Source organism: Panulirus ornatus, chromosome 36, assembly GCF_036320965.1.
Source record: "Panulirus ornatus isolate Po-2019 chromosome 36, ASM3632096v1, whole genome shotgun sequence".
Lineage (NCBI taxonomy): Eukaryota > Metazoa > Arthropoda > Malacostraca > Decapoda > Palinuridae > Panulirus > Panulirus ornatus.
In genome coordinates, this window is record NC_092259.1 from 8,692,814 (window position 1) to 8,718,982 (window position 26,169).

General features: G+C 50.5%; 1 protein-coding gene across 2 annotated transcripts in view; it reads left to right on the top strand.

Moving 5' to 3' along the window:
- LOC139760294 (neuropilin and tolloid-like protein 1) overlaps positions 1-26,169 on the top strand; it is a 168,283-nt gene that overhangs the window by 1,324 nt on the left and 140,790 nt on the right. The gene's annotated exons all lie outside the window — the stretch shown is intronic.

Below are 26,169 nucleotides of genomic sequence, written 5' to 3' on the forward strand. Positions count from 1 at the left end.
CATACCCATTACTACGCCAGTAACGGCACCGCTCCAGGATCTCACTGTGACAGCCGTTGGTGGCTCAAAGTTGGGAGTATTTGTCACGTCTGTTTCTTTCCTTACACGGCCAAACTTTGGGGCTCTTCATCTCGTCATATGTTACAACGACGACCTCCTCTTTTTCTCTAATGTAGTCATGGTGTTTCCCCTCCTCCTCCTCCGCCTCCTCCTTACATCTATATTTTGAGATCCTTTTTATATAGATCGTTTAAAGATCTCGGCCTCGATGTGCACTTTAATCTGTGACTGAAGCTTTAAAAAAAGGTTTTATATATATATGGTGACTATATACTTGTGTATATATGCATATGCCTATGTGTGTATACGTTGAAACGTATAGATATGTATATGTGCGTGTGTGGGAGTTCATGGATATGCATGTGTATATGGGCGGGTTGGGCCATTCTTTTGTCTGTTTCCTTACGTTACCTCGCTAACGCGGGAGACAGCCACAAAGTATAATGAATAAATAATATATATATATATATATATATATATATATATATATATATATATATATATATATATATATATATATATATATATATATATATAATTCTCCTCAACACTATAGGCTATGCAGGTATACACAGCAGTGACTGCGGCCGATGCAGGGATGGGGCAGTACTGTGTACGGCGCCACACAGCCGTGAGACCTTGCATTGTTGTGGCACCAGAGCAGCTAAGCGCCAGCTCATGCTTGGAGTGCATGCATACGTATGTTTTCTCCTCGAGGGTAATAAACTTTTTTTTTCCCCCCTTCCCAGTGTGAGGAAACACGTCTAGTTATCACAGTGGGAGTTGTCAGTGGTAGAGCCGCTGTGTGTGCAGTGGTGGTGGTGCTGACGGTGGCCATGGCCGACACTGAAGCAGATACCACTGCCACAATTTCATTCTTTTTGTTACAATTTTTTTTTTTGTCTCATGGTATCTGATATGCTAAGGAAAACGGAATGCCTTCATCATGGCCATTTCCTACACGATATATATATATATATATATATATATATATATATATATATATATATATATATATATATATATATATATATATATACGCTTGGAGTGGCTGTGGGCAGGGTGCCACGCCCAGGATTCGAACCCGGACAGGCCCGCAACGGTAACCACTACACCACGGAAACCCAAAACTCAATGTTGCTCGACTAACTATTCCATTGTCCTTTTCTAAACACCTTTTCCTCCGACCAGCCCATTTATAAAGCTCTACTCACGTCTTTATCTTAAATATATAAATCATTGTTTTCTCATCATTCATCATTATTTCTAAGCCATTTTCTTCAACAACTGCCGTTTTCTATGAAGATTATATTTTCCCCCTTCTCTCACGTGCGCTGTTTTCTTTTGTGTGTGTGTGTGTGTGTGTGTATGTTGATATTTTCTTTTGAAGTGAACCGAGCGTTCGTGTGTCAGTATTTGCTGTGCCAGTCTTTTAGCGCTAGATTACCCCATATTATTTTAGCTACGAGGGGAATTATATATTCTACACGATTACGTATTCTGCACACCTCAGGGGGAGACCATGAATAACCACGGCCATGAATAATTAAGGAAAGCAGAGTGGGGGAGTTGGCGAGCTTGGTGGCATTTCATGAGACCGTGCTTTTAAAATCACACACACACACACACACACACACATATATATATATATATATATATATATATATATATATATATATATATATATATATATATATATATCACATAATAACCTCCAACAACCAGGATTCGAAGCCAAGGGGCGATCATGGCCTAGCGGTTAGCGTTCCCGAGTATCACGCAAAAGGTCCTGGGTTCGAATCCCGGCTGTTGGAGATTGCTATGTGTTCTATGAAAGTGCGCGTTCACGTGCATCATCATCTGTATTGTATGGCGATAAGAATCACTGCCATTTCGACCCCCCCTCCTCCATCTGGAGGAATGATCAGCTGGGTGAACTGAGGGCCGACTACCGCGACCAGGATTCGAACCGATCCATCAGTTGAAAAAAAAAAAAATGAAAAAAAATCCTCTTTGTTGACCGGATGAAAACACGTTCATAGTATCTGAATTAATCCCTTATATCGTACTGTATTATCATTCCCGCTTGAACTACTTTATGAATCCCTCTTCATTGAAACATAGGGTATCCGTGGCGTTCCATAGGACCTCCCTTATAAATACCCTTTATATGGAATCAGCACCTCTTCATACCCACTGCACCGTGTGTAGCTTCCCTCCAGCCTGTACCCTTCATATGGAATTAAGACCTTTTCATAAGTAATGCACCGTATAATATACCATCAAATTTAGTTCGAACCCATTTCACGATTTCTTAAACATCTCCTCATAATGAGGGGGAACTGTGAACACATCTTTCGACAAAGCCCACACCCAAGCCAGCGAGGTCAGGTCAGGACCTGTATTCACCCACCCTTAAGTTAAGGATTGTATTTCTGAATGTATAATGTATGTTGTATATTGTAGGATAGGATAGGAATGTTGTGGTCTTTGATGTATGGTCCAGGGTTGTTCCCTGGGGTACTGGAGACGGGTTTATGGGATACAACACAAGATATTATTAAACTTCTGGGTATGATGATGGTACGATCTCCGAGCACGAGGGTACGACCCTTGAGCACGACGGTACGACCCCTGGGTAAGAGCAGGCCATCATGCCTATGGGTCGTACAGTCGTGCTCAAGGCTCGTCCCGTCGTGCTCAAGGCTCGTCCCGTCGTGCTCATGGACCGTCCCGTCGTGGTCTTAAGACATTAACATCTCGAGTCCCACTGGGACTGTAACAAAATATCCCTCAGGGGTATCGCCATGGCCTAAGAATCCCACCTTAATATCTAATAATCCACTGAAGCCGCAGCCGCAACTTTAATGCGCTTACTGGCTCATTGCCTCCGAAAGGGGTTGAGGCGAACGCCGACAGGGTGAGGTTCCCTGGGGTCGTGGGGTGGTTTAGGATGTCAGAAGGGTGAGGTTCCCTGGGGTTGTGGGGTGGTTTAGGATGTCAGGAAGGTGAGGTTCCCTGGGGTCGTGGGGGTGGTTTGGGAGGGCCAAGAGTAGATGATGAAGAACACTTCGGCAATATCTTGTTTGTAGGTAGTTGAGTGGGGAGGAGAGGAGTTTAGAGTAAGGGGGAGGAGAGAGAGAGAGAGAGAGGAGCGTTGGTGGGGGAGTTAAGGTATGGGGAGTTTAGTTATCGTCGGGGAGAGAGAGTATGTAAATAAACTATCCCCATTACAATTCACCAGGATGGTAACACGTCCTAGTTCTAATGGAGCAAATATTGGCTGTTGGGAAGAAGAGGAGCCGCTTCTTCCTGCACGATAAAGGGTTTCGAACCCTCCCAACGTACTCACGAACCATAGCCCAAACCACTACGTGTCATAAGCAGGTGTTACCACTGTATAGCGTCCAAGTGTCGAAAGATCAACCATGCCTTCCCCCTTAGCACACCTGCTGCTGCATTTTAACCTCCTACGTCGTCACATACACACCCTCCTCCTTCTCCCTCCTCGTCCTCGCTCTCGTCCGTCCTCGTCCTCGTTCGTCGTCCTCGTTATTCCCCCGCGTGCTGGCCAAGTCTCCCAGCACTAGATCGATCACATGTAGGGAGATTGGATGTTCTCTCTCTCTCACGGTGCGGCGCACCCCACCCCACACACACCCAAGGCTGCTTGAGCATCGTTTCCATTCCTAGCTCCTTGCTCGATCCCCTCCAGCAGATTTTGCCAGCCTGGCTCCGGTCGGCCATCCCTCCCTCCCTCTCCGAGCACCATCATCCCCGCCGCCGCCGCCGCCGCTTCGAAATGTTTTCCCCCAACCTTGTTTGAGGGAGGTCAAAGGAACAGGATCAGGAAGCTTCGACATCGATGTCATGTTTGGCCTTCGCGAGTGTGTGTGTGTGTGTGTGTGTGTGTGTGTGTGTGTGTGTGTGTGTGTGTGATACGATGATGGATAATGAAGCATCTACAGTCCTAGCTGTAGTCTGGCTATGTAGCGTCCCCAGAGAGTAGCCCCAAACAGTAGTTTGGCCATGTAGGACCTGCAGCTTGCGTATAACAACAACACAGAACATCAGAAATCTCGCCTCTTTCTCTACTTTTCCTCCACACGAGTATTACTATACCCCAACACACAACGATGTTCTAGAGACCACTAGCCTCAAAACCTGAGAAGACGCGACTTAGAAACCATATCAGAAACCAACCAAACCTCGGAGCCATTTGCCACACGACCAACACCACATAACAACACGAGACCACGTCGTACCACAGACCACCGCAGTGGTCCAGAGACCAACCACTCACCTAAACACACAAACCACTACCACACTATGGCGTCCTCTCCCCAGAGACCAGCTTGAGAGACCATCTAAACACATACACACACACACACACACACACACACACACCGTCCCGGAAACCAACCACCGCCACACAACACAAATTCAAAATAGCAGTGTTGGCTGAACGCGGGCCATAGCTCACGCCTTGTATACCACACGCCTCGCACGGACAAGCTTCTGGCTCCTAAACACATTGTCTTCTGACTGCACTAAACTGGGTACGGTCCAGGTGTCGCTGGGTGTACCGCTGGTCCAATTCTGAGTGTACCGCTGGGTCGAGTGTCGGGTTCTACCTACCGCTGGTCCAAGATGTTGGGTGTACCGCTGGTGTAGTTGTCTGTACCGCTGGTCCCAGATGGTGTGTGTACCGCTCGTGTAGTTGTCTGTACCGCTGGTCCCAGATGTTGTGTGTACCGCCGGTACCAAAAACAAACCATCGTAAGGAGCGGTACAGTCCCGGACCGAGCTGTAGAGGAGGGGAGGAAGGTGAATAAAAGACCTTTAACCCTCCCCCTTACGATATACGTCAAGTCGCTACACTGCCGACTGTAACATACAGCAGAAGTTCATCTCGTGATCGACACAATGCACCACACATCATCATTATAGCCACGCCAACGCACGCCACAGTCTTGCCCAGCCACCAACACAGTACATGAACTCCTTGCACAAGGTACGAAATTCCTGACCCATCGTTGCTCGGAACGAGTTATCAGCTCCCTCATTATGAAACGTCTGCCGTTGACAATGATCATCCAACGCTTGGCCTGCGCATCCTTTCGAGACTCACTCCCCTTCCCCGCTAACAGCCTTAGAGTCTCTGGGAAAAGCCAATTTAGGGGAAATTACTGTAAGGGTGGAGGACGGGACGAGGGGTGATTGTTGAGGTCTCAGCCGATGGGGGAGCCGGTGCCATTCCCCCCCCCCCCCCCCCCCCCCCCATCCCGGGCCAGGCCGAAAGCGGCTGAGAGGGGCCCGGGCCAGGCCAAGGGTGGCTAAGAGAGACCCCGAAGCATGGCCAAAAGTGGCTGGGAGACCCATGGCTAGGACATAGGAGGGTAGGCTAGGAGATCCCCAGGCATGGCCACGGGTGGCTGGGAGATCCATGGGTAGGCCACAGGAGGCTAGGAGATCCCCAGGCATGACCACGGGTGGCTGGGAGATCCATGGGTAGGCCACAGGAGGCTAGGAGATCCCCAGGCATGACCACGGGTGGCTGGGAGATCCATGGGTAGGCCACAGGAGGTTAGGAGATCCCCCAGGCATGGCCACGGGTGGCTGCGAGGCCTCGGAGGTGAACAGGCGGGAGTGTAGCACCCCAGCTGCTGCCAGACAGGACAGTTAACGCCGTGGAGAGAAGCCCCCTTCCCCTTCCACCTCCATGGGAAGGGAAGCTCCCGCTGGGATGGAGAGCCAGTCTTTCCCCCAACGGGAAAGTGGGGAGATCTATACCCAGTCATTCCTCCCCTCCAAATCATGGAAGGGAGTTTGCTTTCCTCTTACCCACCACCTGTACCAGGAAGTCTCCATACGTATAGGAAAGGAGATACGTGGGTCACAGAGTCTTACTGGTGAATTCCACTGGACATCTGAGGGGGGGTTACAGAGGTGATGTTCCGGCCAGAGAGTACAGGGGCTGTACTAGCAAAATATTAAGAGAGTTCGATGGTCAAGTCGATATATCTATGGATATGGCTACTGTTGAAGGATGAATGGTGTTCGATTATGTGATTTTCTATGTGGCCGTGAAGCAGACGCATAACGAGATACGGTGGCCATGAAACGGGACATAGCGAGTTACAGCGGCCATGAAACGGAGCGAGGTTACAGTTGGCTATGAGGCGGTACTACAGTGTATGGGTCACAAGGTGAAGAAAAAAAAATACTGTTGCCCACTCCTGCTGTCGCCACTGACCTGGAATACAGCCGACTGTGAGGCACATGCAGCTGGCGCGAATCCAGTTTTTCTACAGCAAGCTGAAAGCAGCGGCGGCAGCAGCCAGCAGCAGCAGCAGCAAGAGCAGACAGCAGTAAGAGCAGCAGCAGCAGCAGCAGACAGCAGCAGCAGCAGACAGCAGCAAGAGCAGCAGCAGTAAGAGCAGACAGCAGCAGCAGACAGCAGCAGCAGCAGCAGACAGCAGCAAGAGCAGACAACAGCAGCAGCAGCAGACTGCAGCAGCAAGAGCAGCAGCAGTAAGAGCAGCAGCAGTAAGAGCAGCAGCAGCAGCAGCAACACCAGGAAATCCTCCAGAGTAAACGCGAGACGGACACCATACCTACGTACCCCAGGATGACTGGAGATAGTGAAAGGAGCGAACGCTACTTCCATCAGGGAGTAGACGTGCGCCGTACTACACACACACACACACACACACACACACACACACACACACGCCCGTGTCGCAGGGGTCGCTCTGTAGCCCAGGATGTCTCCAGGAGGAATGGCGGACGTGTGACGTTTCACGCCACCATGGGCGCTACATTGACTAAGGCCCTCCTCCCGTACCACCGTAGGTCTACATGAATCTATGGCTCTCCGCACGGCTCTACGCACGGCTCTACACCACTACAGGACCAGAAATTAAGGGCCTGATACAGCCCCACATCACCACAAGACCTGAAACCAGGGCCTCCATACCACTCTACACCGCTACAGGACCTCAAATTCAGGGCCTCATACAGCCCCACATCACTGAGACCTGGGATATACTCATTAGGGTTATGGGAGCTAGGGGGACCTGGGATATATGCATATATCAACGTAGGAGCGATAGGGATGACATTGGAGCTATGTGGATGACGTGGGAGATACTGGATGACGTGGGAGCTACGTGGATGACATGGGGGGTACGTGGATGACGTGGGAGCCACAGGGATGATGTGGGAGGTACGTGGATGACGTGGGAGGTAGATAGATGACGTGGGAGGTACGTGGATGATGTGGGAGGTAGGTAAAGGACGTGGGAGGTACGTGGATGACGTGGGAGGTAGGTAGAGAACGTGGAAGGTAGGTGGATGACGTTGGAGGTACGTGGATGACGTGGGAGGTACGTGGATGAAGTGGGAGGTACGTGGATGACGTGGGAGGTACGTGGATGAAGTGGGAGGTAGGGTGGATGACGTGGGAGGTACGTGGATGACGTGGGAGCTCGTCATTAAAAGTTCTTTCCTTTCCTTTTGGCCTCAGCTAAGGCAACACGAGGGTAGAGGGCAGCGTCCCTACTGGAGTGGCCGCTGATAATGACACTTAAACCTGCTGGACACAAGGGCCAGATCGGCGTGTCCGGGAGGGCCGTCGTGTGGCACTATGTTCACCACCAAGGCAACAGGACCCTAACTTTTCTTGGTCATGGCTGATATTGGAAGTGTTTGTTTGATACGCCCCTTTTACCCACCCCCCACCCAACCCCTCACGACCTGTACTCTACCTGGCTGGCACCACTACGACCCTTCTACAACCTCCAGCACAATCTGCAACACTCTGCAACACTACCATTCTACAACCTCATCCGCCACTTCCACACGACCCCTCTCACCACCCACCCGCAACTCCCCCTCACAACCCTAAGTCACATCTCCCTACAACATCTACCACCGCCGGCTGCACCTACCTCACCTTACAACCTCCACAACTCCCCCTCACAACACTAAGTCACATCTCTCTACAACTTCTCCCACCGCCGGCTGCACCTACCTCACCTTACAACCTCCACAACTCCCCCTCACAACACTAAGTCACATCTCTCTACAACTTCTACCACCGCCGGCTGCACCTACCTCACCTTACAACCTCCACAACTCCCCCTCACAACCCTAAGTCACATCTCCCTACGATTTCTACCACCGCCGGCTGCACCTTACCTCACCTTACAGCCTTACGACAACTCTACGTGACCCCTACATGTCTACCTCGTACTCCTCTACCTCAACAAAGCCACTGGGCCGAGCCGAAAGGGCGACAGCGTGTCCACGACGGTCGTTTGAACGAGAGGGGTATCGAGGGTGGGGTTAGGGGGAGGTCGTCTAATATGTCACGTGGGGTTTAACCAGGATAAAAGGGCCTGGAAGGTCGTCCAAGGACAAAAGGGCCTGGAAGGTCGTCCAAGGACAAAAGGGCCTGGAAGGTCGTCCAAGGACAAAAGGGCCTGGAAGGTCGTCCAAAGACAAAAGGGCCTGGAAGGTAGTCCAAGACAAAAGGGCCTGGAAGGTCGTCCAAGGACAAAAGGATCTGGAAGGTCGTCCAAGGACAAAAGGGCCTGGAAGGTCGTCCAAGGACAAAAGGGGCCTGGAAGGTCGTTCAGCAGTCTGGACACAATCACGGTAAACAGATAACAGATAACCCAACAGAATGGAACAGTACGGTCAACAGGTAACAGATTACCCGACAGAATGGAACGGTACGCAACAGGGTAACAGGTAACCCAACAGAAGGGATAACACGTTGAATGATCACAGGCTGAATCGTTTTCACGTCCACCATCACAACGAACTGTGATCAGATGGTAACTACGTCAGAGCACCGGTAGTTAGTTTATGGACACCAAACCACCACTTAGATAGTTACTAACTACGTCAGAGCACCGGCAGTTAGTTTATGGACACCAAACCACCACTCCACGACATGCACCACCACCACTATGTAACGTAATTCTTCTAACTCTCTCTCCCATCAGTGAATGACTCCGCTTTGGCGGGAAATGTATAATGGACAAAGGGGGATCCTCATTCATGACCGCCACTACAACAACAACAACAACAACGCAACAATAACAACAAGAACAAGGTGAAAAAATTGTGTGTGTGTGTGTGTGTGTGTGTGTGTGTGTGTGTGTGTGTGTGAGGTACGAACCCACGAGTGTGAGTCTAATGAGGCGCTTCAGTCATCCACCACTCACGTAAGAGTGAGGAAGGAATGGTAACACACACACACACACGCACACAAACACACACACACACACACACACACACACACACACACACACATAAACGCAACAGACAGACAGACAGACAGACACAAATAAGGGTTCTAAGGCGTTGTTCTCCATATCACAGAGATGGAATAAAAAAAGAGTGGAAAAAAAAGTGTCGCTGGATCGTAAATGGCCACACCTCCCTCACCCATGGCCACACCTCCCTCACCGAGGGAGGAGGAACAGACTCGGGCGACAATGTGGATTACACAGATCGGCCCGTCCACTCGCTAGTGCTATACAGAAGCCACTACGATAAAAATAAAATGGAGGAACAAAAGGCCATTTAGTGAAAGAGATAGAAAAAAAAATCATGAATATATCTGTTCTCATTTAAAATTCAAATAGTGTGGGCAAAGTACTCTAGGCTAGCCAGAGGTGTGTGTGTGTGTGTGTGTGTGTGTGTGTGTGTGTGTGTGTGAGACGAGAACACGTAAACTGTTCATAGCCACGGGATGAACAGGACGTGGGGAGAAACGGGCTTTGAATCGCTATTAAATCACCTAAAAACAAATTTAAATCGCTGTCAAGTTACCTTTGAAAAATCTGAATTGCTGTTAACTTACCTTAAAAAAAATTCATATCGCTGTTAAGTTATCTTAAAAAAACATCAAATTGATGTTGTTACCTTAAAAAAAATTTAAATCGCTATTACGTTACCCCAAAAATTAAATCGTGGTTAAATTACCTTCAATTTTTAAATCGCTGTTAAGCTACCTTAAGAAATCTAAATCGCTGTGACCTTAAAAAAAATTGAAATCGCCGTTAAGTTACCTTAAAAAAAATTAAAATCGCTGTTAAGTTACCTTTAAACATTTTTAAATCGCTGTTAAGTTACCTTTAAAAAAAATTTAAATCGCCATTAACTTTGAAAAAAATCTAAATCGCTGTTAAGTTACCTTTAAAAAAAATCTAAATCGCTGTTAAGTTACCTTTAAAAAAAATTTAAATCGCTGTTAAGTTACCTTTAAAAAAATCTAAATCGCTGTTAAGTTACCTTTAAACATTTCTAAATCGCTGTTAAGTTATCTTTACAAAAAATTTAAATCGCTGTTAAGTTACCTTTAAACATTTTTAAATCGCTGTTAAGTTACCTTTACAAAAAATTTAAATCGCTGTTAAGTTACCTTTGGAAAAAAAAAAAAGACACAACGCCAAATCATTTCTCAGTTCTTTTAAAAGGCTGTGATCTCGCCGTTGTCCTCCGGCCGAACACAAATTTAATTCCTCGCTGGAATGACAGAGGGAGTAAAATATGCAAATTAAATCCACTCAGGTGGTGCCGGTGAGGACGGCCGTGTGTGCTGAGGCGGTGGAGGGGGCAGCCAGCCACTCGTGTGTGGCGTGTGTGTGTGTGGTGTGCCACCACAACCTGGACAATCAAGAGGGAGGAGGGGGTGGGTGTTCCAACAGACTGCCAACCAACCACCATCGTTCACTGTGCGCTGTGGTGGTCGGCAACGCGCAGCCGCCGCTTCGCTGACTCTCTCTCCTCTCCTCTCTCTTCTTCCTCCCCCCGACACAGCACCACCGCATGGAGTCGCCCGCTAAGTTCTCTTCTCTCCTGTGATCTGGATAGATATCTTTGGGGTCGTAGCACATCATCAACACATCACCTCTCTTCTGACGTGTGTGTGTGTGTGTGTGTGTGTGTGTGTGTGTGTGTGTGTGTTGGGGGTGGTCACCTCCCAGAAGTCTCTCTTTTTTGAGATGATGTACACGCACCAAATTTGGTATGGCTTGACCTCACCTCTGACCTCAGCTTGGAACAGTTGACCTCCTCCTTCGCTTCCATTTCCTCTGGCAGTGGTTGACCTCTCTAACCCCTTGCTGGTTTAGCTGGCCTTGTTTGCTTTGCAGTTTGGCTTTGACCTGGGTAACGTTGGGGGCCAGTCACAGCATCAAAAGTATATATATATATATATATATATATATATATATATATATATATATATATATATATATATATATATATATATATATATATATAAACTAGCAGTTTCTGATGTATTCCTGTCGCAAAAAAACCCGCCGTAATGAACCAAGAGGAACGCTGCCAACCCCCCAACTTGCCGTTTACTTTTGAAAATTATTCTCGCCGTTTTTAAGACGTTGCCACATTCATAATCAGCTTATCTCAGCCGTGGTAATTAGGCCGGCCTTTGCGGTCGCCTTCGCTACGTGTATTCATACGACTTTCCCCCCTTCATTACTGAGGGGTCGTCTAATCATCTCCTCCCCACCGTCGGGCAAGACAGAGTTACAATGTCACAGGGCTGGGTTCTCTACGATCATGGCCTCTCTCTCTCTCTCTCTCTCTCTCTCTCTCTCTCTCTCTCTCTCTCTCTCTCTCTCTCTCTCTCTCTCTCCCAATATGGAGAATTTCGTGTCTCTTTGAAGTCTCGTTAGAGTTTAAGTCTCTTAATATCTCTCACGAGGGTCTTGTTGATGTCATGTCTTTGCAGCTGTCCAGGTATTTTGCTCTGTCTCTCCCACCCAGCCCTCCCTGACTCTCCCATCCAGTCTCCCGGACTCTCCCAACCAGCCTCCTGGACTCTCCCATCCTCTCCCCAGCTCCCCGAGCCCCGAAGGTGGTTGATTTTGGCTTTATTAGTCTTTTGAGTCACCCTGTGTGTCTCCCAGTCTCCCTTCCTCCCTCCCTGGGATTGTCCGTAGTCTCGTCTACCTCACCTCTTTCGCTCCCCCTCACCCTACCTCCTCACACCACCTCTCTTTCCTCTTCGTCTCCTTACACTCTTGCTCCCTCTCTTCCTCCTCCTCCTCCTTGTCTTCTTCTATCCCTATCTCCTTCACCTCCTAGTCCCCCTCCTTCTTGTTTTCCTCTATCCTATCTCCTCCGCCTCCTAGTTCTCCTCCTCCTCCTCCTCCTCCTCACCCGCCATCACCACCCGTGGCACCGCTCCAAGCCTCCGTCCTCGCCTCACCCAGGACCTGCCTGCCACACCCAATAAATCCGGGTTGGTCCCTTTACAGGTTCTGAGGATTGTTGGCTCAGTGTGATGGACTGTGAGGGGTGACTGGCTGAGCAGCCCTAGTGACTCAGGGGCATTGATCGTTAAGGGCGGGTGACTGGTGACTCAGGGACATGGACTGCTAAGGATGCCTGACTGACTGGCGCGGTCCTGGTGACTGAGAGTCACGGACTGTTTAGGATGACTGACGGATGCAGCCCTGGTGGACTGTTATGAGTGACTGGCGCAGCCCTGGTGACTCAGGGACATCGACTGTCAAGGGTGACTGACTGACTGGTGACTCGGGAGCAAAGACTGTCAACTGGTGGTACGGTGGCGTCGAGGCGAGAGAAAATCTGAATTAAGAAAGAGACTGGCTGTAAAGGGTAGAGGGAAGGGGGACGGAGAGCGAGGCGCTGGAGGGAGGGAGGGAAAAAGGGACAGGTATTACGGCGGTTACATTGTGTGGGGCTTCCTTCCACCTCCTGTTAATCCGACTTCTGACCACGTGCTCTTTGTCTACGGTGGCGCGGGAGGTGGGGACCCTCACAACACGGTCTCTGACCAGGTGTGTAAGTGGGAGGTCTTTTTAGCTCTCACAGTGAGGTCTCTGACCAGGTGAAAGAGGAGGTCTTTTAAGCTCTCACAGTGAGGTCTCTGACCAGGTGAAAGAGGAGGTCTTTTAAGCTCTCACAGTAAGGTCTCTGACCAGGTGAAAGAGGAGGTCTTTTTAGCTCACACAGTGAGGTCTCTGACCAGGTGCCATTTGTGGAGGGCTTCGCGGATCCTTCTGAACCCCCGTGCAGCCTAGCCCTTCATGCCACGGTTCCTGAGATCATGTTCAGCCCGTCGCTGCCTCATCTCTGACCAGGTGCCTTTCGTATAGGGTTTTGGGGTTATAACCCCCTCACCCCAAACATGGAGAGGGGTACCTCTGGTGTGGGTCGATGCTGTGGTATAGTTAAACCTTATTGATGTAGGTTCTCGGAGTAACAGTTGAGCCTTAATAATGTTGTAGGTTCTTGGGGTAATGGTTCAGCCATATTAATGTTGTAGGTTCTTGGGGTAATGGTTCAGCCATATTAATGTTGTAGGTTCTTGGGGTAATGGTTCAGCCTTACTGATGGTGCTGGTTGTTGTCGCAGAGTTCAGCCTCGATGGAGAGGGTTACTGCAGTATTCCAGCACAGTCTTCCTGGTGTAGACCTCTCCCACAGTATAGTTGACCGATCACAGTGTAGCGTTATTGATGTGGTTTATTTCCATGGTCGGGTGTAACGTCATTCCTCAGCTGTTACCTGGGGGCGAGCCAGAGAGTCTCATCCCTCATACAGCAGACGTTAACCGTGGCTTTAAGCTTCCAGCCTTGGCTTAACCCTGGTGATGGATGGGCCCAGTGTGGGAGAGGAAGTGAGTGCGGGAGACTCGTGTGGAGGGAGGCAGGGAGGGAGGCAGGGAAGATTGGGGGGGGGGGGGGAGAGCTTAGTGGCAGGATTGGGAAGGGGAGTGGGAGGCCAAAGTTGAGGTGTACGAGAGAGAAAATGGGAAAAAAAAATGCCAGATAACCGAAGACCTGTTGGTGCTGTGACGAGGAGGCCCGCCACTCCAGTCCACTTGTTGTGTGCTACGTCTGTCTCGGGATCCAAACGGACCCAGTACCTGCCTGAAGGCGATTTGTCCACTTAGGCCAAGAACTAGTTTAGGGGACTTTAATCCCTTCATCTTGGTTGAAGACTCTCGTGGGAGAGGGAGGAGGAAGAGGGTTCCACCGTCTAGTTGGATGTTTGATTTCATGGATGATGTTTCCTGAGGTCTGTACCCGTCAAAGAGTAGTGTCACCTGATGGAATGGGGTCCTTTCATCTTGAGCTTATACTCTGTGCTGGATAGTTATTCCTTCACCCACGCCGCCCACCAAGTGCTGGAAAGACACCCACCAAGTGCTGGAAAGACGCCCACCAGGTGCTGGAAAGACGCCCACCAGGTGCTGGAAAGACGCCCACCAAGTGCTGGAAAGACGCCCACCAGGTGCTGGAAAGACGCCCACCAGGTCCTGGAAAGACGCCCTCCAGGTGCTGGAAAGACGCCCACCAGGTCCTGGAAGGACGCCCACCAGGTCCTGGAAAGACGGTCATTCATTGAAACCGACCACCCGCGTCCAATGAGGAGGTCATCCAAGCTGACCACTGGTTGCTGGAAATCCCTTCACGGCCGGACTGGAAAGGTGAATTGGACGTCCAAGTGCCTTCGGGAGCGGTCATTCACTCCAGCAGTCCAGAGTCTGCATGACCCCTCCGTAGCAGATGTAAGAGTGACTCCATACAAGTGGTCTGGACATGGAACACCTCAGTACCGAGCTTATCATCCCTTAACAACCTACATCGTGAGGGATCCAGTCCTCTGACTTTCCCCAGTTTTCCAGCACTTGCCCTCCTTCCACCCCGCAGCCTGGACCCGAGACCATGGTTGTCGCATCCCTTTCCAGAGATCCGAAGGTATCATTCTGGAATTCCGACCATTTTCCCTCACTTGCCTCAGAAATCTTTCCGACATGAACTGTTGACATTCAAAGCTATATATATATATATATATATATATATATATATATATATATATATATATATATATGTATATGCTGCCTCATTCATGACGTGTGGGTATGTCGGAGTCTTTTGGACCTTCGGAAATAATAGCTGGGGGTTTAGCTGGGTTTACTGGTTGGGGGTGGAGGGGTTGGGAAGAGGAAGCCTGAAAGCCTTTGAAAACGGTTTATTGCATCTCTTTATGAAGGCAAGAGTTCCGGGAGTCAGCCACCCCCCCGGAGCCGCGCGCAACGGCGTCCTTGCAATTGCATTTCCAAGCCTAATGGGGGGGAAGTGATGACTTCAGATGTCTTTGTAATAAGATTATTGCCTGGTAATGGAAAGAAATACATACATACATACATACATACGGATATATATATATATATATATATATATATATATATATATATATATATATATATATTTTTTTTTTTTTTTTTTTTTTATACTTTGTCGCTGTCTCCCGCGTTTGCGAGGTAGCGCAAGGAAACAGACGAAAGAAATGGCCCAACCCCCCCCCCCATACACATGTACATACACACGTCCACACACGCAAATATACATACCTACACAGCTTTCCATGGTTTACCCCAGACGCTTCACATGCCTTGCTTCAATCCACTGACAGCACGTCAACCCCTGTATACCACATGACTCCAATTCACTCTATTTCTTGCCCTCCTTTCACCCTCCTGCATGTTCAGGCCCCGATCACACAAAATCTTTTTCACTCCATCTTTCCACCTCCAATTTGGTCTCCCTCTTCTCCTCGTTCCCTCCACCTCCGACACATATATCCTCTTGGTCAATCTCTCCTCACTCATTCTCTCCATGTGCCCAAACCATTTCAAAACACCCTCTTCTGCTCTCTCAACCACGCTCTTTTTATTTCCACACATCTCTCTTACCCTTACGTTACTTACTCGATCAAACCAACTCACACCACACATTGTCCTCAAACATCTCATTTCCAGCACATCCATCCTCCTGCGCACATCTCTATCCATAGCCCACGCCTCGCAACCATACAGCATTGTTGGAACCACTATTCCCTCAAACATACCCATTTTTGCTTTCCGAGATAATGTTCTCGACTTCCACACATTTTTCAAGGCTCCCAAAATTTTCGCCCCCTCCCCCACCCTATGATCCACTTCCGCTTCCATGGTTCCATCCGCTGACAGATCCACTCCCAGATATCTAAAACACTTCACTTCCTCCAGTTTTTCTCCATATATATATATATATATATATATATATATATATATATATATATATATATATATATCCAGATCTTCCCTGCAGTAATGAGAGAAGACCCGGGTCTTCCCTGCAGTAATGAGAGAAGACCCGGGTCTTCCCTGCAGTAATGAAAGAAGACCCGGGTCTTCCCTGCAGAGATACTGCCTGGAGGTGAGACACGTCTGCTTTTTCTAAACTTTTTCCGATAGTTTGTTGTCTGCGTCATTTCCAGTACTTTGTGTTATCTCCAACAGTTTGTTCTTCATTGCCATCTCCAACAGTTTGTTCTCAGTGTCATCTCCAACGACTTGTAGTCACTGACATCTCCAACAGTTTATGTTGTGCCATCTCCAACGACTTGTAGTCATTTCCATCTCCAACAGTTTATCATTACTGCCATCTCCAACAGTTTGTTCTCACTGCCATCTCCAACGACTTGTAGTCACTGATATCTCCAACAGTTTACGTTGTGCCAACTCCAACGACTTGTAGTCACTGCCATCTCCAACAGTTTACGTTCTGCCATCTCCATCTCCAACAGTTTGTTCTCAGTGCCGTCTTCATGGAATGTGCCGTCTGAACTATCTTCAAGACATTATGGCTGTGTGCTTTCTTTGTTGTTGTCTGCTGCAGTTTGTTGTATTTCCCAACCCAGACCAATCATCATACCATAAGTTGCTGTCTCTCTCTCATCTCCCCCGGCCTCTCTTATTATTCAGTCCTTCCTTATCTCACCGGGCCTTCGAGTTTTACCTTCCCAAGGCCTTCGAGTATTACCTTCTCTAGGCCTTTGAGTATCACCTTTCCCTAGGCCCTCACTGGAACTCCACCAGTGCCATGACCACCAATCATAAGTTCTTTGAGCGTCAGAGCCGAAGAACGCCGGATTACACCACCACAACCACCAGGTACCGTCATCATGGCGAGGACAATCAGTACACACAGAACACGACCAGTGCCTAATGCTGTACACGACAGACCTCCAAGCATGTCAGCTTCTTTCCTTACATGATAACTGGAAAGATGATAATTCCTCTCCAGGGTCTCCGGCGTCTAATATTAGAACAAAATGTGCTTTCCATTCGCCCTATCCCACGAAATTTCCACGTCAGTATACACACTATATATTACACGGTGTTGCCTCATGGCCATAATGGTGCTGGGTGATAGGCTGAGAGTGATGGTGGGTGAGGTGGAACCTTCTTCTTCACTATTACCATCCCATCACTATCTATATAAATCAGGAATCAATATCTATATAAATCAGGAAGTTAGGTTACTGTTTCTGTCCTCACATCACACATACCCATGGTGTAGAACACTAAGACTTCTGTTCTTCGTTCCTTCCCATCCGGTCTCATGTTCTGTCCCACATGTAAAGTCTCTTCCATAACTCTTCCAGTCGTTTCCCATCGATAATTCATCACTCCTCCTCATACCACCATCGTTTTTCCATCACTCCCAGACACCGTGGTTCTGGAAGACATCCCTTCCAGGAACTGCCTCAGTACATCCAGTCACATTGATCCTGGAAGACCTTCCCTCCAGGAACTGCCTCAGTCCATCCACTCACACTGGTCCTGGAAGACCTACTCTCCAGGAACTGCCTCTGTCCCTCCAGTCACACTGGTCCTGGAAGACCTTCCCTCCAGGAACTGCCTCAGTCCCTCCAGTCACAATGGTCCTGGAGGACCTTCCCTCCAGGAACTGCCTCAGTCCCTCCAGTCACACTGGTCCTGGAAGACCTCCTCTCCAGGAACCGCCTCAACAACCGATTCACACCTCATGACAGACTCACAGGCTCCTTGCCCTGAACTCCTACAACTTTAGCCCACCTCTGAACTATTCCACTCCAGACGCTGCCCCAAGACGCTCACCCTAACTCTCTTCGGCCTCTCTCACTGCATCCCTCGCTCCTTCCCTCCCTCCCTCTATATAACACCTCCCCGTCCCTCTCCCTCGTCCCAACCTTAGGAGGGTGGGGGGCACAAATTAGTTTAACGGCACAAATTGGATGGTAAGGAAGCGGGGGTCGACAAGCAGAACTTCACTTCCTCCACCTCCTCCTCTCCTCCTTCCCTTTCCGTCCCTCCTTCCTTTCCTCTCCTCTTCCTTCCTTCCCTCCCGCTTCCATCCATCCCCCTCCCCCCCCCCCTTTTCCTTGTCTTCGACTTCCCTGGGGGGCCCCTGGAGGTTAGAGACAATCCAGCTTCGCGGCACAAATTGGATAGTGACGAGGCGGGAGTCGACAGGCCATCCGCCCCGTCACCATCTCTCTCTCTCTCTCTCTCTCTCTCTCTCTCTCTCTCTCTCTCTCTCTCTCTCTCTCTCTCTCTCTCTCTCAGAACTACCCTTCTTTCTTCTTCTTCTTCTCCTCATTCGTCTTCTAACCCTCACCCAACTCCCCACCCCTACATAGGAGGGTCGGCTACGCAAACCACTTGAGCGGCGCAGATTGCCTAGCGACGGGACGGGGCGGGAGGGCAGTACTGGTAGGGCCGCCGTCCGTCCTCCCTCCCCGCTAACCGCCACAGTCTTACATCGCTGACGTATTTCTCATTATATACCCCCCCCCCCTCCCCCACCCGCGCCCGCACTCCTATCGGGGACGTCAGGAGCACTTCTGGCCAACGTCAGCGTCGGGATGACAGCACCGGATGAACCCAGGCGTCACAGTCTTCGGCAGTGGCCGACGACGCGTGTAAGAGTAGCTGACGGGCAGCCGTAGCCTCCTCCTCCCCCAGCAGAGTGTCACTCGACACCTGAGAATACAACAGTCATCGACACAGGCCCAGTGCGGCGGTGTCAGACTACGGGCTGATCCGACACCATATAGCACAGTGCTGCGGTGTCAGACAACGGGCTGATCCGACACCATATAGCCCAGTGCGGCGGTGTCAGACAACGGGCTGATGCGACACCATATAGCACAGTGCGGCGGTGTCAGACAACGGGCTGATGCGACACCATATAGCACAGTGCGGCGGTGTCAGACAACGGGCTGATCCGACACCATGAAGCAGAAGAACTCCCTTAAATGAACGTTTAAGCTGCTCGTGCGGTGCGGTCAGACACAACGTCTCGTGACACGAGTAAAACCGGAGTGTCAGACAGCATACGGTAGCTGACACGAGGGATAACGAGCGACCGAACTACAGCGTCTGATACAGGGATCCTGGGGCGTCATAATGCACCCGTGTCGTAAGCGTGTTGATCGTAGATGACGCAACATATGAGACAGCGGTACGTCGTGTGAACGCAGTGGTGAGCGTATACGTCATGTGAATGCAACGGCGAGCGTATGGCAACATACAAGACAGCGGTACGTCATGTGGACGCAACGGCGAGCGTATACGTCATGTGGACGCAAAAGGACGTCACTCAACAACACAAGACACGATTAGCTTCGGTAAAAACCTTCTGGAGGCTTGACTACCTACCTCCACACACAGCCGGGTCAGGGGGGCAGGCTGTAGTGTTACTCCGTGATCAACCAGGTTGTCTGATGCTGCGACCTGTGGGCAGGCCTACTGACCACCACATCTTGTGTCTTTAAGGCTCCAGGATTACTTCACCGGGTGACCTATGGAGACAAGATCCCTTTTTTAACCCAAAGGCTGAAGTTTCCTCTCCTACTATGTATATCAAACACCACACACACACACACACGCAACCATTTAGGTCACCCTCAACTGATGGTTGGCCACGGCAGCCCTTCCCCAATATAGCCTAGCATTCTGCTCTATGGGGCAGGATCCCCTTCCAGGATTTGGTATTGGAAAAGGCTTCTTTCCAATGGCAACACTGTGGTGAGGGGTTTCAATCTCCCCCTTCGTAGCAGTATGGCATAGAACTCACCCGATCAGAGACCGTATTGAGGAGGCTTCAACCCAGTTAGGGGCAGCGTGTAGAAGGCTTCGCTCTGGGAGCAGCGGTGTGGCGAAGGATTCACGGTCACCGACGGCAACATACGGCAAATCAAACCCTGTTGGTCAATGGTACAGTTTATAGCCTTGTGACCCCACGGTATTTATAGTTATTACTGACGCAACGTGGAGGGAGGGAGGGAGGGAAACGTTGTTGCCCGTGATGGGATGTTGTATGGCCCTCATGTTGGCATGACAACCACCTCCTATTGGTCTGTTGCCTCCCTCCAGCCAAGGCACACGTTAAAAGGGATTTTGTAGTACCGTAATCCACGCCAGGACTTGAGGAGGAGGGTTTAATCTGCCTCGCTGTGAGTGCTCTGACACAACCATCGGGTCGTGAGGCTTACTAACACCCCCCCCCCCCCCACACACACACACACAAAGCTTGCCCTCCCTGCTCTTGCCTCCCTCACTATCTACCCGTCTGTCCCTCACGCCTCTTCCTCCCTGATCACTCCCTCGTGCCCTCACTCCGTCGTTCCGGCTCTAACACACACACACACACTCTCTCCTCCTGTGCGTTCTCCTTCTCCACTGCTTCCTCTCCTCTCTTCTCTCACGAATCCTGACTTCCTCTCATCATCATCATCCTCGCCCCCCCCCACACACTAATCCCTGACCCTTTTCATGCCTTGTCTTTCTCACCGTCTCTCTAATTCCTCCTCCTCCTCCTCTTCTTCTTCTTCTTCCTCTACACTCATCATGATTCCCTAATCCTTGCTTTCTCTTCCTTTTTCCTCTCTGTTTCCCATTTTCTCCCTCTAACTGCCTGGTACTTCCATTTTCAATAACCCTTGTGTGTACACCCATCCTTCACAACGTAAAAGTTTCCTACTTTCATTCCATCATCTGCACCGGGTCTTCTCGTCATCATCTCCCCCCGCATCCCCATTTCTTTCATTACCCCCCCCCCCTCCCCGTTCTCTCTTCTCGTTCCTCTTTCATCCCATCCCTCCCTCCTCCTCCTCTCCTCTTCCTTCCCTCTTTCTCTTCTCTCCTCCTCCTAGCGCGAATTTTCCCCCCCACCCCTCCTCACACTGCCTCCAAAAGCCACTCCTCCCAGACTCTCCAGAGACTTTTCAGAACCGAGAGAGGGAAAATGCCATTTAAAGTGAGAATTTGACGGAGGGAAATCTGACGTCGTAATGATCCAGCAGCCCCCACAGATCAATAGGTTGGCCGACGGAGTAATTAGATCATCTCGTAAAACATGCCAAGCTTTACGTGAGGGGATATGCAAATTCTGGGGGGGAGGGGGGAGGACGATCGGTGCATTCTTTAATGGTACCCCCTCAAAAAAAAGGAAAAAAAAAAAAAAAGCATTCAAGGGTTGTTGTTGTTGTTGTTGTTGTTGTGGCAGAACGCACGTTGTAGCTACGATGTTGCTTGCAAGGAAAGGCAAGGCTGAGGAGCGACTTCGCTTGAATCAATTCGGTGATCTATCATTTCCTCGTTTCCGTTGCAATGTCGCAAGTGTAACATTTCTCTCAAGAGCGAACGTTGCTGCACAGCCGGCCGTTTTCTTACAATATTGTTATGTTGCTACTTCTTATTACGAACGATGCGGTATAGAAGGACTTTTCCTATCCCGTCGCTAGCGTATACCACGACTTATAACGAATGTTACGGTATAGAAGGTCTTTTTCTTACAGTCACTAGGGCACTATTTCTTACAGCGAATCATGTACAGTGTAGAAAGCCTCTTTACATGGCAAAACACAAGGGGTTTTAATTTCATGTAAAACACGTGAAAAACGTAAGGTTATTACGAGGGTCGATAGAGAGTGTTATGAATCTACGGGTCTCCCTCCACCAGTGGTGGTTGACGGAGGCGGGTGGTGACGGAGGAGGGTGGTGTCGGAGTGGTGACGGAGGAGGGTGGTGTCGGAGTGGTGACGGAGGCTGGTGGTGACAGAGGTTGTGGTGACGATGTGGGTGGTGACGGAGGCGGGTGGTGAAGAAGTGGGTGATGACGGAGGTGGGTGGTGAAGAAGTGGGTGATGACGGAGGCGGGTGGTGACGGAGGAGGGTGGTGTCGGAGTGGTGACGGAGGCTGGTGGTGACGAAGTGGGTGGTGACGGAGGCGGGTGGTGAAGAAGTGGGTGGTGACGGAGGCGGGTGGTGACGGAGGCGGATGGTGACGGAGGCGAGTGAAGGCGGAGATATATATGATGACGGATGGCCGCGTGCGCGTGTGTGAGTCGGTCAACTGGCTCTCCCTACCGTCTGCCCAGCTGACGCAACGCAACTTGTTGCCTCCCATCGCGGCTCATGGTTTGTGTCCAGGGGATCCAGTCCTTCGTCAGTCAAACGCCAGGAGACGTCCCAATGATCTCTACGGTTCTATACACATCACATCAGCGTCTCTCACGGCTGACTGATGGCTGAGATGTGAATATGTAAATTTACATGGCAAACATTCCCTCGGCACTCTGACAGCTGTTATGGAACTTGATTTGACCCTGATATCTACACAGCGTCGCCTGGGCTCAGGACGCATCGTGGCCAACACTACGTCACTTGCTCCTTAATCATACGAAGATGTGTATGTGTGTGTGTGTGTGTGTGTGTGTGTGTGTGTGTGTGTGTGTGTGTGTGTGTGATGCGCAGCCCGACCTACACTGGCCTAGCGTCAACGAAGCCGTTCGTTTTCGTCCCTCGTAACACGCATCTTACGGTCGAGTGTACATTTTTGTGTCATTCTGAAACTCGGGTAATTTTCCCCAAAAGACCAGCTCCTTAATCCCGTCAGATGGCTTCAAGGAAAGTCGACCTCCTCCTCCTCCTCCTCCTCTGGACGATACATGTATATATGTATTTTCTTTTTTCCCGTTTTCCTTTATTAGCGTGAAATTGGAGGTCTGGTTCCTTCCTTTGGTAGCGAGGGAGAGGAGGAAGGACGCTTGCAGAAGCCGAGCGTGAAATGCCCCGAGTTCTTGCACACAGCGACCCGCCCAGCTTCAGCTACCTCTCCTCCTCCTCCTCCTCGAGGACTTCTTGCTCGAGCTGATGGATTGAGTGGAAGCCACCCTCTAGCTACCTCCAGTCCCCTCCCTCTGGCTACCTCCAGTTTCCTCCTTCTAGCTACTTCCAGTCTCCAGCTTCTCGCTACTTGCAGCCCCCTCCTTCTAGCTACCTCCAGTCCCCTCTCTCTCGTTAGCGCATTTCATCCTTCCCTTTCTCACAGTTACCAGACTCTCGCGAACATCTGAGACATCCTCCCTCTCTCTACCTTACTCTCCCTCTGGCTGCTTCAAACACCCCTCTCCCTTTCCTCACTCTCCCTCTGCCTGCCTTAAACACCCCTCTCCCTTTCCTTACTCTCCCTCTGGCTGCCTCAAACACCCCTCTCCCTTCCTTCACTTCCTCTGGCTGCCTCAGACACCCTCTCCCTTCCTTACTCTCTCTCTGGCTGCCTTGAACACCCCTCTTCCTTCCCTTATTCTCCCTCTAAGTGCATCAGAGACACCCTCTCTTCATCTCCCTTCTCAACAGCCTTTCTACTTCACCCGGGTATTTTGTCCTTCCCACTTCCTGTGTTGACGACGCCTGCCCCTCCCCCTTCCCTTCTGGCGTTCCCCCGTCACCTCTCAACCTTCACCTCCCCCCCCCCTCCCTCCTCCTCGCCCCCCTCAAATGGCTGACCATATCACGGCTTCCTGTTATATTCTCACCCTTAAAACGTCCTCTCATCCTGACCCATTTTCTCTGATCTTCCATCCCATTCGCCTTTTAACCCTTACGTCCCGTGTGACATTCCAGGCTTTACTTCAGTCTTCTCTCTCTCTCTCTCTCTCTCTCTCTCTCTCTCTCTCTCTCTCTCTCTCTCTCTCTCTCTCTCTCTCTCTCTCTCTCACCTGTTCTATCAAAACCGCCTTTCTATTCACCAGTTATTTCTGCTTATAGACTCCCTACCCTTTCTCTTCACCACTTCGCCCCACCTCTCTCTCTCTCTCTCTCTCTCTCTCTCTCTCTCTCTCTCTCTCTCTCTCTCTCTCTCTCTCTCTCCCGACCATATTCTGGTCTTAAACGAGTACGACGGAGCCGGTTGAAGGAGGCAAGATGGCGGCGGCCGGAAATAGCCCCAGAGAGAAAAATGGTTCCGGGATGAACCGTAATGACTAGTGGGGGGGGGGGAAGAGAGCACCTTGTCGGGGGGAGGGAGGGGGGAGGGGTGTTTGAGGAGCACCTTGAACTGATCCCTGCTGACCTGTGGCCCTCCTCTCTCTCTCTCTCTCTCTCTCTCTCTCTCTCTCTCTCTCTCTCTCTCTCTGACAACTTTCAGCCCTCACACTTCGGGGTCATCCTGGGGTCACCCTGGGTCAAAGGCCCCCTAGTCACGATGACGTCATCGGAGGCGAACCCTGGGGTCAGGGTCTGGTCAAGGTGACGTCACTGCAGGCGAACCCTGGGTCGGGCCTGGCCAAGGTGACGTCATCGCAGGCGAACCCTGGGTCGGGTCGGGTCGGGCCAAGGTGACGTCACTGTAGGTCACCCTGGGTCGGGTCTGGTCAGGGTACGTTATCCTACGTATCATACAGCTGTATGATACAGTATATTGTAGCTCAGTGTTTCATGTATACAGCTGTATGATCGAGCGTTTTTCTCCTCCTCTACAGGTAAGGTGTAACCAGAGCTGACCCGACCCACCAGCTGGGGTTCCCCAAAACTGCTGACCCGACCCACCAGCTGGGGTTTGACAGGTTAGGAGGCATCACCAACCCTTCTCCTCCACGTATACTTTTGGTCCATGAGGTAAGGTGTGGCCTTGGCCTCTCTAGCTGAGGTCTAGCAGCTAAGAGGAATTCCCTACAGCTACGACAAAATATCTGGGAGGGAAGTGGGCAGCGACAGGATCACTGGTCGAAACCTGGTTATGAGACCAGGTGGCCAGATGGTCAACCAAGATTCTCCAACAACTGTAGCCTCCGTCAATGAGTGTCTGGCCCCTGGCTTGAGGAGGGACGCACCGGACAGATCTGGGACTGACTGTACACCGCGAGGGCGAAGTCTACGACGCCGCGTCGGACGGAGGGAGGAAGCGATGTGTCTCGCTGGGAGGGAGGGAGACTAGTCCGAGGGGGTGATGAACGGTCAACGGAAGGCCGCCCTTCACATTTGGTCGGGTCGGGGATTTATCGTGGCCGAGTTCTTGTTGAAATGTTCCAGTATTGCCAAGGAGGAGGAGGAGGAGGAGGAGGAGGAGGAGGAGGAGGAGGAGGAGGAGGAGGATCAAGTGGAGGAGGAGGATCAAGAGGAGGAGGAGGAGGAGGATGAGGATCAGGAGGAGGAGGAGGAAGAGCAGGAGGGGGGAGGAGGAGGCTGCCGATGCTACAGAGGAGGAGGGAGATCGAGGCATTAAGGGAGGTGGTGGCCGCTGCTTTTGTAGAACCAAGGAAGGGTAATGAGAGGTAATTAAGTCAGGGTAATTGGCTCAGAAACTGACTCTCTGGACAGCGGGGCCAATCAAGGTTGTGGGTCCCTCTGTGTCCACGAGGATTTCCAGGAATTATACATTGTACACAGAACAGTCAAGATGGCAGACTTTCCCAGACGGTACGTCTAGACTCGCACACATCACTGCTCTTTTCTTTTTCTTAAGACACTTCATTAAATAATTCTCAGCTCTTGAATGCAAGTTCTAGCTACAACACTTACACACACACACACACACACACACACACACACACACACACACACACACACACTGACCATGAATTAGTACGGGCCAGCCCGTGGTCGGACCCGCATAAGTGCGAGTCCTGGGCGCGGTAGTCGGCCCTCACCCAACCCAGGTGTTCATCCTCCCCTAGAAGACATGCATGCTGGAGTAAATGGGTTTATTGGAGCGAGTATGCTGGGGGGAGGGGGGGGGTAGTATAGCGTAGGGGGATGGTTTGCTTGGGTGGGTGAATACGATGGTAAACTGGGGGTTGGATAGGGGGTGTTGGGGGATACATCTGGTATGTGTGTGTGACGGAGAAGAAAGGTATGTCCGGGGGAGGGGAAGTAGCCACGCTTCAAGGATGGGTGGCAGGAATGTGGTAGATGTGGCGGAAAGGCGAATGTGGC